The 12,494-nt window shown below is 48.3% G+C and overlaps 1 protein-coding gene across 4 annotated transcripts in view; it reads right to left on the reverse strand.

The window, feature by feature from the left end:
* The window catches only part of Cldn14 (claudin 14), a 90,536-nt gene that overhangs the window by 15,794 nt on the left and 62,248 nt on the right, over window positions 1-12,494 (reverse strand). For all 4 annotated transcript variants that reach the window (XM_031364817.1, XM_031364815.1, XM_031364816.1 and 1 more), the window contains one exon: window positions 8,570-8,707. The gene's annotated coding sequence lies outside the window, so the exon portion shown is untranslated. The remainder of the gene's footprint in view (window positions 1-8,569; window positions 8,708-12,494) is intronic.

Below are 12,494 nucleotides of genomic sequence, written 5' to 3' on the forward strand. Positions count from 1 at the left end.
AAAAAAAAAAAAAAAAAAAAAAAAGAAAATCCATTAACCCAGTCTCTTTTTAAATCAGGTCTAGACTACAGTACCTAAAGTACAGCTACCTGCAGCCTCTGGAATTTCTTTCATCCACCATCTTCTCTTTGGCAGTTGCTCTTTCTTTGACATCTAAGGGGCCTTCTCTCCTCTTCCAGGTGACCCAGGAGGTTTCCCCTAGTGTCATTGAACTGAAGAGGGTTCCTCAAGCTTGTTCCCAAGTGGCGGGGCTGTGAGGGAGACTGGGGGGCCTGAGAGGAGACACTGACATAGCCTCCCTCCCCGACTGGCCTGCTCCTCGCTCACCAGGGCCGTGCCCACGCCGGCTCTGCTTCCTTACTCTGCGTTAGGGCTTTTGAAGGCAGACGCCATGGCAGAGCCTCCCTCCCTGACTGGCCTGCTCCTCGCTCACCAGGGCCGAGCCCACGCCGGCTCTGCTTCCTTACTCTGCTAGAGCTTTTGAAGGCAGACGCCATAGCAGAGCCTCCCTCCCCGACTGGCCTGCTCCTCGCTCACCAGGGCCGTGCCCACGCCGGCTCTGCTTCCTTACTCTGCTAGGGCTTTTGAAGGCAGATGCCATGGCATTACCATGCTTCTGCCGCCAAGCACAGTCCAGATACTGAGAACATTTTTCATGTAGCATCTGTACAGAACAGCCCTTCAACATTATGGGATGGGTTCCTGAGAGGGTTACCCAAGAGGGAGACGGGGTACAACACCAGAAACAAACGGGACTGGAAGACAGTGCTAGTACCCGAGTTCAGATTGCAGATGTGCCCAAGGCTTGCGTGTCTGAGCCCACGACATGAACATCTGGGGCCTCAACCCCTCTTTCTGAGTCAGGATTTCAGTATGTGGAGCTGGGGATCCACCTCCACATTGGCTACTGTAGTGATTCTCACACATGGTGAAGTAAAAGCAGCTACCTAGACACAATCAGTGTCATCCCAGCTGTGGTCAGGACACAGAGCCCCACTGGCAGCCACCTAGACACAATCAGTGTCATCCCAGCTGTGGTCAGGACACAGAGCCCCACTGGCAGCCACCAGCGACTTCCTGCATCCCAGAAGCTCAGTGGTTAGGCCTGCTGCCCCATGTAGAAGGGTGTTCTCGCTGAACCAGAGGCTGGTGGCAGAACCTGAGGGTCACCAGGCTCACCAGGAGGCAGAGCCGAGCCCAGAGCCTGCCCCAGCAGCAAACAGAGCTGCCTTCCCCGTTGCTCTGAGGCTGAGAATCAGAGCTAGCTGTTCATTCAGTGTTTATTTCCCTTTTGGAGCTGCCTTGGGGCAAGCCAGGGTAGTTTTTCATAGTTGTATTTGCTTTGGCTTGGCCGCAGACTCCCCCCTTTGAAGTCTGTTTATTGAGAGTTCGTACACAGCCCCACTTGCAGGAGCCTTACAGCAGGTCTAAACCCTGGGCTGGGTAAGTGAATGAGAAATCAGTCTTCCACATATGACCCTCAGCCGGCAGCTACCCTGCCAGTCAGTCACAGGCCACTTGTGCAGCCTCAGGCATCCCAGAACTGATGCATCCCAACATTCTATTCTCTCAGGTCCAAATTGACAGCTATACCTTCCCCTATGTGATATTCATCCATCCATTCAACCATTCACTGTGACATGCCCTCATGTAGCTCACGAGAACCTCAAATTCATTATATAGCTGAAGATGACCTTGAACTTCTGGCCCTCCTGCCTCTGCCTCCTGGGATTACAGGCATGTGCCATCGAGTCTGGGTTATGAATCAGACGTGAGGGTGTGTGCGGACTGCACACAGCTCAGCAGTATGTATTTGTTTGTTTATGGGACGTGAGGGCTTGTGTGGACTGCACACAGCTCAGCAGTATGTATTTGTTTGTTTGTTAATGGAGCTGGGAACTAGATTGGGCTTTATGCATGCGAGGCAAACACTCTACCCCTGGGCTGTGCTCTCTGCTTTACGCTGGCCTTCCCTCTTTCCCTTCTTCCTCACTTTCACCTTTATTCTCTTTCCTACTTTTTTCTTTCCTTTCCTTCTAAAGCAACTAGCCTCCCATAGTACATTGCCAAATCCCATAATGTCTATTCCCTGGAATATCTCTGTAAGAGGGCAGCAAGATGCTGTGAGTCTAGGGCTGCGGCTTCAGCTCAGCAGCACAACGGTTGCCTTGCATGTGCAAAGCCCTGGGTTCGATCCCCATTAAAGTCCATTTGCTTATCTGATTCAAAGAACCCAACATGGCCAGCTGCTATTGTGGGAACTTGGTCCTCAAGCCCGTGCCCTGCACTCAAGTTTGTAAAGACCACATGGCATTGACTGGAAGGAGTTAGCTGCATCAAAGCCTTTCTGCTTTGAATGTTCTACAAAACACCACAATATAGTAAAGGCAGTCTGAAGAACTCGGCGTGAGTAGTGGTAATTTCTACATATTGGTTGTGTGTTCTGTGTTACCCTTGCTGTTTCTGTCCCAGCTTCATATAGGAATTTGAGCAACAAGAATCTTGCCTAAGATGGCAAAGTTAGCAAGAAGTCGAAGCCCTGAAGTGAATGGGGTCCTTCCTTCTCATGCTGGCACTAGCGAAACCCTGTTCTCTGCCTGCAGTGGTCTGATGCTGAACCCCATCACATGATGTCCCTACCTGAAGGCAGGGACAACCAGGGCAACTCTACAGTGCTGGGCTCAGTCCTGGAGCTGGCAGAGTTCAGTCAGCCAAGAAGAGGATTCCAAGGGGATAGATGCTATCCTAGGTCTCCTGGTTTATAGAGTTGAGCACGTTAAGCTATACTGCTGGGGCACCTTGTGAATCCTACAGCTCTTGAGACTGTACTGTGTCCATTTCCAGTGATGCTGTGTGGCTGGGATTTCTAGAAGCAGCTGCACCATTTGACTGTGCAGGTAGGGGCTGACTCCCCAATGACCATGACCTCAGCTTGTCTCTTGCTGCTTTAGGACGCAGTTCCTTGAGAGCACATGGGCCCTGAGTTAGATCGCTAGGACTGTATAGAAAGTCAAGTGCGGTGCTGTGTGCTTGTAGCCCACTGCAGACTAGCAGCATGCCAGGCCAGAAAGGAAAGGAAGAGGAGGGGAGGAAAGGGGAGGAAGGGAAGCATGGACAAAATGTTTTGTATGCAGTTACCAGAGAATTAATAAAAACATTTTCAAAAAAGGTTGATGGCCCCTGAGGAATGACACCCGAGATGGTCCTCTGGCTCCCACTGTCAAGTACACACACACACACACACACACACACACACACACACACACACAGACATAAACTCACATGCACACTCCCATGCACACACATGCAGACACAAACTCACATACATACATGCATACATCCACACACACACGCACAGTAGGTATTATGTCCATAAATATTTTATTCATGAGAGATGAAAGTTGTCAACTTTTTCATGTTTTGGGACAGGGATTCCAACAGTCCAGGCTGGCTTCAAGCTCACTATGCACTTAGGAGGCAGTTTATTCCTAACCCTCCTGCCCCCACCTTCAAGTGCTGAGTTTATACATGTGCACCACGAAACTCGACTGCCATCTATACACATAAGGAAGGACAAAGGTCAGGCCAGCACACGGTAGGTTCCTTGAAATGCGTGGGCCTCACTCCTAGACTGGATGTCAGATCTCTGGAAAGTGTGTTCTGGGAATGATCATTTGGGAAACCTATGGGTGACCTTCAGATGCAGTTAGGGTTTCCTTGTCAGCTGAGTAACACTCCCCCAGCCGGAAGATAGGGGCTTTAGGGCCAAAGGGATGACTCTATAAATGCACAAATGCCAGTGGGTCATAAACAAAAGGCTGTGTTGTACACCACAATCAAGAGCTTGAATGTGATTGAACAAAGACATATGCAATGAATAACACACAATCCATCAATAAGCTCTGGACACCAGGTGGATATTCAGTAACTGTCCCTGAAAAATGACGGAATGGGTGTTTACCCATATAGTACAGTAAACTTGTACTTGGGGAAACTGAGGCATCAGTTGGATGAAGGGTCGACAATAAGGGAAATAATTTAAACTGTGACATGCCATCTGTGATGGATATGACACAATAACAAAACCCAATAACAACAGGGAAAAATTAATGAAAGGAAGGTGATTTTACAGCATTTAAACCCGGCTTTTCCTGCCTCCTTGTCTCCAAAGGTAAACCACTGATGTCCACTGGGTGGCGCTGTGATCCGCTCTTTCTGGATCCAAAAGGAATTCTGAAGGCCGAGTTCTGGAAAGAGCGCTACCACCGCATTTAAAGACAAAAGACTCTAACGCTTCATGATTTGAGGTGCCGTGGCGTTATGGGCTATCTGAAGTATTTCGCCAGGCATGAGCTTATTTAGGAGGTGAATCCAAAGGTTGATAGAGAACACCCGCTTCCTTTTATCTGCACTCCCGAGTGGACATAGCAGTTGTAGTTCACAGAATGACCGAGATGGCTATGCAGAGGGATCTGGACCACTGACCAGAGAAGGCTGATTCTTGATTTGAACGAAACAGAAAGTAATATTAAAGGGAAATGTGGTGTCTTCTGGCCCATTCTGCCTACCCTGCGCAGACTTACGGGCAAGCTAAGGGGAAGGGGGACCTGGTAAGTTGAATTTAAGATTTATTTATTTATTTTATGTGCATGAATACACTGTAGCTATCTTCAGAAGAGGGCATTGGATCCCATTACAGATGGTTGTGAACCACCATGTGGTTGCTGGGAACTGAACTCAGGATCTCTGGAAAAAACAGTCAGTGCTCTTAACCTCTGAGCCATCTCTCCAGCCCCCGGTAAGTTGAATTTAAACCGCAGCCCAATGTTAACTCTGAGCATTGGACCTCTCGGGACTCAAAACCTAGCTTTCTCCTATCAGGTATACAGAGCCCCCTTGGCTGAACGATGTAGGCTTTAGGGCAAAATAAAACCTGGGAGCTTCCAGAGATATGCTTAGAGTCACACACAACTCAGCTCTAGTTGGTGCCACGGGGCTGGGGCAGGCATTGAGAGGGAGCACGTAAAACATCCATAGCAAATGAGCAAAGTTAAATCTAACAAGAAGAAATCGGGGACTAGGAGGTACAGGTCCTCTGAGAAGCCCGACACAGACACAGACACAGACACAGACACAGACACAGACACAGACACACACACACACACACACACACACACACACACTTAAACCCGCACACACTCACACACACTTACACCCACACACTTACACTCGCACACACTTACACACGCAAACACTCACACATACACTCACACGCTTACACATGCGCAACACACTTACACATGCACAGACTCACACACACACACTCACACACTTACAAACGCATACACACACTTACACATGCACGCACTCATACACACACTGTCTCACACACACATACCATACATACTCATACATATCATACACATTCACACACTTATACACTCACACACATATTCACACACATATACTCACACACACAAAACACACTCACATACAAAACACACACAGATGCATATTCACACACACTCACACATACCATACACATTCACACACATACACTCACACACATATTCACACACATATACTCACACAGACATTCACACACTCACACATACAAAACACACTCTCACACACACAGACACACATTCATATACACTCACACACAGAGGCACACAACACACTTGGGTACACACATACACATACACACACACACCAATATAAAACAACAATTATAATTCTGTGTATTTTTGTTTGTTTAAATAATAGAACAAATACATAATTTTGTTCAGCTCTTCAAAGAAAAATAACTTCCAACACGCTAAGTTATTATCAGTGATACTGACAAAAATATCACAGTCTGGCAGTGGTGGCGCACGCCTTTAATCCCAGCACTTGGGAGGCAGAGGCTGGTGGATTCCTGAGTTCAAGGCCAGCCTGGTCTATAGAGTGAGTTTCAGGATAGCCAGAGCTACACAGAGAAACCCTGTCTTGCAAAACCAAACCAAACCAAACAAAAAAAAACCCAAAAAGCAAAAAAACAAACTAAGAAAAATATTACAACAAAATCTTTCCCTTCTTTGTGTGTGCGTGGCATATATATGAGTGTGTACATATGGATGTTGGTATATGTGTATGATATGTTCATATGAATGTGTACATATGGATATGTGTATGTGGTGCGTATATGGGTATGTACATATGGATGTTGGTGTATGGATGTGTTTATATGATATGGATATTGGTATATGTGTGTGTTCATATGGGTGTGTACATGGAGACCTTTGGTCTTCACCAGAGGTCGATGTCAGGAATCTTTCTTAGTTTTTGAGGCAGTGTCTCTCACTGAACTGGAAGCCTATCTATTCTGCTAGGCTAGCTGGTCAGTGGGCCTCACGGATCCATTGGTCTCTGCCTTCCAATGTTAGGGAAATAGGTGTGTGTTAGGGGCCCAAGGCTTCCAGGGAGAAATCCCAGGACAACTGCCCAAGTGCTTAATTTCATCATAGAAACAAGGCAGGGGGAACGAAGCCTATTGTTGACCTGGCCCTGCTTCATGAGAGGGAGTGTGAGCAAGCACAGCATTGCTAACCATAAATGGATGTACCTGCTTCCTAACGGATTCCGTCCTTCACAGTGATGATTCAGTATGATGCCATTGGCTTCAGAAATGTTTTTCTTAAAAGTTATATATAATTTACACACATACATATGAATAAACACACACATAGGCACAGACACACACATACACAAAGTATACACACACACACCTCACACTAAGCATTCTCAGGCAGGGAGAGCTCGAAGCAGTTTTTCCAGTCTACTTTGGAGCTCCTAGCCCGGCGCCTCCAAGAGTCCCAGAGTTCCTGTGAATACACTCTGTACTCCCTCCACTCCAGCCTTTCTTTCTGCTTCTTTGTGGCATGTTCCCAGGGTCAGCTCTGAGCCACAACTGTGAACTAAAGGCAGTCCAGCGCTCGCTCTTGCCCCGAAGAGCCAAAGGAAGGATATATTACTACACATCAAAAACCAGTGTTCACACAGCTCAAGTTGCCTTCATGGAAATGGTGGAAGAAGCCAAAGACAAAGCCCAGCGAGCTATGGGGAAAGGAAGGAGTGGTTTTCATATCAAGAGCAGCGTTGTGAAGGCTGGAGGGCTGACTGGGAAGATTCAAGGCAGCGGCACAGGAAGAAGCCAGGACGGAGCCATTGAGACCAAAAGAGCAATAAGCAGCCTTCCTAATGTTCACGCACTTTCTAGGTCATGTCCCATCAGATGTGCCGTGGAGCTCCAGAGAGATCTGGTAGGAGCAGGGCAGCCACTACAGAGCAGTCGGGTATACAGGCCCCCCAGTGTACTTGAAAAGAAGCCACATCTTTTAGGCAGACTGGGTCAGCTGAGGGGTCTAAACCAGCCACAAGAGGAGACAGGGTAGTCTAGTCCTGTCATGACCTCTTTGGGATGGAGAGGGGCCAGGAAGGAGTGTGGCGTTTGAAAGCACCCGGAGTCAGGGGTTAGACCTTTGCTGGGTCCGCTCCAGAGCACGTGGAGTGGGCAGGCCTGCAGGAGGGTCTGCAGGTGGGCGACGTGGGTCTGCAGGTGGGCGACATTAGTTGTGGGGCTTTGGTTTGGCTGAGAGGAGGTACAGATTCTTGCCAGGAAAGTGTTCTCTGGAGACTAGGGGAGCAGGGCGGAGCTACCTACCCTGGGGCCTTTCCTCCTGCTAAGCCCTCCATTTATTTATTTAGAGAACTTGGTCTTTCATCTAAGTAAATATTGAACAAATATTTAAAAACCACGGGCTTAAACAATGTCACCGTAGTGTCCCGCCTCAACCTGGCCCTAGGCACAGCTGCTGTGTTTGTTGATTGTGTCCTGACTCTCTGTGGCTAAGCAAGAGGGTTCCTACTGCTAAGGTGGGAACAACTTCCCACCTGCACAGGTTGGGCACTTCTGGACCTCAGTTACCTTGGGATGTCCCCCCCACCCCCACCCCCGAGAAAAAGCCATGCTGATGGAATGTACCTTGGTACTATAAAGTTTGTCTATTTTGAGTATAATTGGGAGAAGGATGGACATACGGATCATGCTGACCACAAGGATGCTGGAGTGAGCCTCAGTGGTGGTGGGGGGCACGGGGGAGGGGAGGGGACACCTTACGAACCCTAACTTAGCTTCCCAGTCCCCTAGACCACCTGTCTCCCCTCCAAAGCACATGTGTCACCCGCTGCTGCCTGAACACATCCCCTGGGCCTCACTGAGATGCCCGTGCTTGCTAGGGCAAAAGTTGGAAACACCTAGAATCCAGTTTCGTTCAGGGTTCAGCTGGTCTCTCGGCCTCCTCATCCTCAAATGTGCCCTTTGTCAAACAAACACAGGGCTCTGGGTACAGTCTCCCACCAGACTGGAAATACCAGAGAGGCAGAGGCAGCTCAGTGATCCATTTTCTTTCCTTTTGGCCACTTTAGCTTTGAGTAGAAACTCAAATAAGAATTATAATGATACATGTTTATGGATTTTAAGTAATTAATCCCTTGGAGTCCTCTTCTGGGCGAAGAGCTTGCTACCCACCTCATACATCAGGCAAGCAGGAGGCCATATGGCTCGGCTGGGCTGGGTGGTCGCTGGCGTCAGTAGAGGAATGGAGACTGTGACTTCAGCAGCCTTTGGCTCCTTGGCTCTTGTCCAGGTTGTTGAGCCATGCAGCCCCTAGAAAGGTGATACATGAGAAACTGAAATGGACCAGACTGTAAACCTCTCAGGAGCAGTTGCCTCTAGGTCAGAGGGCAGGGCTCGCAGCCCTCACTCGGATCTGCTTCTCTTTGACAGACAGGCTTGGAGGGGACAGAAGCCATTGTACCTGGAGTTCCCACCTCCCAGTGCCAGCTGCTGCATTCTGTGAAGAAACTCTTCCTGGAGAAAAGTCCAAGTAGCAAAATCCCAAGGCACACAGCCTTGGGATGCAACACGGGGGAAGTGCTTGCTGGAACAGCCACCATCCAGCCACCAAAGGCCCCGGGGCACTAGTTACGGGGCAGGGGTAGGGACATGGCTTTCCAGCCACCAAAGGCCCCGAGGCACTAGTTACAGGGCAGGGGTAGGGACATGGCTTTCCAGCCACCAAAGGCCCCGAGGCACTAGTTACAGGGCAAGGGTAGGGACATGGCTTTCTTGGTAACACTGAACAGGTTGGCCCCAACCTGCTTCAGAACACTTTTCTTATTTTAAAAGTTTTCAACTTATTTGTGAGAGGTTTGTAGACATGTCTATGTTAGCCTTTAGGATGCCGAACACCTTCAACTCTATGTTCAGTCCTCTTCGGAGGTTATGTTGTCAGGCCAGCCCTTGAACTGGTCCAAAGAGCAAGGTGTGAAGCGTGTGCTGTTCGTGAGTCAGGCTGGCTCTTTAGGAAGTGTTCACAACCTGGCCCTAAGCGCCATCCTGATCCACACATGCAAACAGTAGCGAACAAACAAACTTAGCTCATATACTTCAGACTCCACCATTCCCATCTTCCGGACCCTCTGTGGCCATAGCTACACTGGCTTCCTCATAGATTCTGGAAGACAGTACTTTCTAGAGCACTCACATACAGTCTACATCACCCAGGGGACCCACGGTCCCCTTAGATAGGAGACAACCAGGTTTTGATGTGATTCTTTCTTATCTGATTGCAGCATTATTTTTCAAATTAGACTGGGATGATGGGGTACAGATGAGAGGAGAAGAGAGACACACTTGTGTTCAGGTACAGAAGATGATAGAGGCACAGGGAGACACTTGGAGAGGTCCCTCCAAACCCAGGGGGTGAGACACCAAGGCTTGGTAAGGGGGTCCAGGCTGGGCCCCCAAAAGAATTGTTTATGGTTTTGTTTTTGTAGTGAGCTGGCACAGCCAGGGCACTCCTTCAACGTGTGATGCCAGCTCTGTTTGGAAGCTCTATATTTGCTGTCTTGTTGAGGGCTCCACCCAAGTCCATACTAAACATTTACCAAATCTCTTACTGCCCTGCATTATTGTCCAGCTTATGTGTGAGAGCCCCGGTCCCGATTCAGTTCTAGATTTCTTAGTAGTCCAGAACATAATTTCCACAATCGTTGTTAATTAGAATGATTGATTTAAAAACTCCCCCGTGCAGGCTACAGTGATGCAAACTAATTTTAGCTTCTTTTCCATATCTCAATCTCCTCTCATTGTGCCTGTTTCCTCTCATCTTCGAGCATCCTTCCTGACGTGGTGCGCATCTGGAACCCATGTGTTTCTTTCCTTTGCTCTTACATATGGTAATTTTCTTTTTATTACTTCAGGAAGCTGGGTAGATTCAGAAGTAGGAGTCACACCAAGACCTGAGATGACCATCCTCAGTGTTATCAGCAGGATGGAATGGCAACATCTGTGTGGAAAGAGATTGCCCTCAAAGCTCGCCCTAGTCTTAAAGTCAGATGGTGTGTTTGAGCTGATGGCCTCATATTGAAGTAATTTCTCTCAACCCAAAGGTCTAGAATAGGTTCAGTTGTAATCTACTTGACATCTACTTGCGATAGCTTGACTGCTCAGAGAAACCTGGCAAGGATTATGAAGAGTGTGCCTGGCATATGGCTGTGTCCCAACGCAACAGTCTGTGAACACTATTAGTAACCATTGAAACTGTTCTCCGGGAAGTGCTGGCTGTTAATGACCCTGCCCAGAGGCTCCTGTGGGAGGTGTATGGAGAGATAATGTGTGGCTTTGCAAGTAGCCAACCACTGGGTTGAAGATGGAGATGGCCAGCCCTGCCAGACCCGGGCCATTGTGAAAGAAAAGGTAGGGAGGAAGCGCTCTGCTTGGTAAGAGCTGACTTGTGACTTCCCAAACACAGAAACACTGATCGAGAGGTGGCTGAGGCTGCCCAGGCCCTTCAGCTGGCCTCAGGGCTCCAGCAGAGGCAGCCAGAGACAAAGAGACAGTTTTCTGTGATCAGGGAGAGGTAATCTTTCCTTTTGTAATTGCTAGGTGATTTTCACTTAGTAGGGCAATATTGCCCAAGAGCGCATGGAGACAGAAAGAAGATAGCTAGGTCCTCCATAATTAGAGAGTATGGCCATTTTGACAAGTTAGTTAAAATATGTGGCAATAAAATATACACCGGATGGGATACTATTCAGTCCTTCAAATGAATGAGGCAAATGGCTAGGGCTATTAAGAGGGCCTGCTGCTCTTACAGAAGGCCCAGTCTCAGTGCCCAGCACCCTTGCCGGCAGCTCACAACCTTCAGTAGCCCGAGATCCGGAGACCTGATGTCCTCCCTGGCCTCTGAGAGCACCTGCACATATGGCAGACCCCCTAGCCCATAAATAAAATAAAAATTAAATCTTTAAAATTAATGAAATACATAGGCCTGGAGGTGGCTTTTAACACTGGATGCTCTTCCAGAGGATCCAGGCTCAACTCCCAGAATTCATGTGGCAGCTCACAGAATTTCATAGCTCCAGTTCCAGGGGCTCCAATACTCTCTTCTGGCCTCTGTGGCCAGAGGTGTACAGACACACAGGTGTACAGATATATACACAGGCAAAAATACCCATATGCACAAAATAAAATAAGCAAATCTAATTTAAAAATAAATACAAAAAAGAAGTAGATTTATATGTGCTAAAGTTAGGGGGGAGAAGGCAAGTAGCAGGACAATGTGTGTAAAAATTAAAACACATTAAAGGAAGCCAGGTGGTGGTGGCGCACGCCTTTAATTCCAGACTTGAGAAGCAGAGGCAGGCAGATTTCTGAGTTCGAGGCCAGCCTGGTCTACAGACTGAGTTCCAGGATAGCCAGGACTACACAGAGAAGCCCTGTCTCGAAAACAAACAAACAAACAAACAAACAAAACAAACAAACCACATTAAAGGACATGCATGTGTATGGCCACACATGTCTCTATGCAAGTTCATGAAGGGCAGGACTAGAGATCCCCCTGGAAAGGCACATGAATCACTCTCCTTCTAGTGCAAAGACGGCCACCTCCTCCCTATGAGAAGACAGTCCAGGCACTGTCTTTCCAAAGACAGCCTCCTTAAGAGAAAATGAGAAGACAGCCACCCTTCGAGAAGACCCTCCTTTCTGTGAGAAGACAGCCAGTCACCCTCCTTTCTGTGAGAAGACAGCCAGTCACTCTCCTTTCTCTAAGGAGACAGCCAGTCACCCTCCTTTCTATGAGAAGACAGCCAGTCACCCTCCTTTCTGTGAGAAGACAGCCAGTCACCCTCCTTTCTATAAGGAGACAGCCAGTCACTCTCCTTTCTATGAGAAGACAGCCAGTCACCCTCCTTTCTATGAGGAGACAGCCAGTCACTCTCCTTTCTATGAGAAGACAGCCAGTCACTCTCCTTTCTGTGAGGAGACAGCCAGTCACCCTCCTTTCTATGAGGAGACAGCCAGTCACCCTCCTTTCTCTGAGGAGACAGCCAGTCACCCTCCTTTCTCTAAGGAGACAGCCAGTCACCCTCCTTTCTATAAGGAGACA

This window comes from Mastomys coucha, unplaced genomic scaffold (assembly GCF_008632895.1).
Source record: "Mastomys coucha isolate ucsf_1 unplaced genomic scaffold, UCSF_Mcou_1 pScaffold12, whole genome shotgun sequence".
Classification (NCBI taxonomy): domain Eukaryota; kingdom Metazoa; phylum Chordata; class Mammalia; order Rodentia; family Muridae; genus Mastomys; species Mastomys coucha.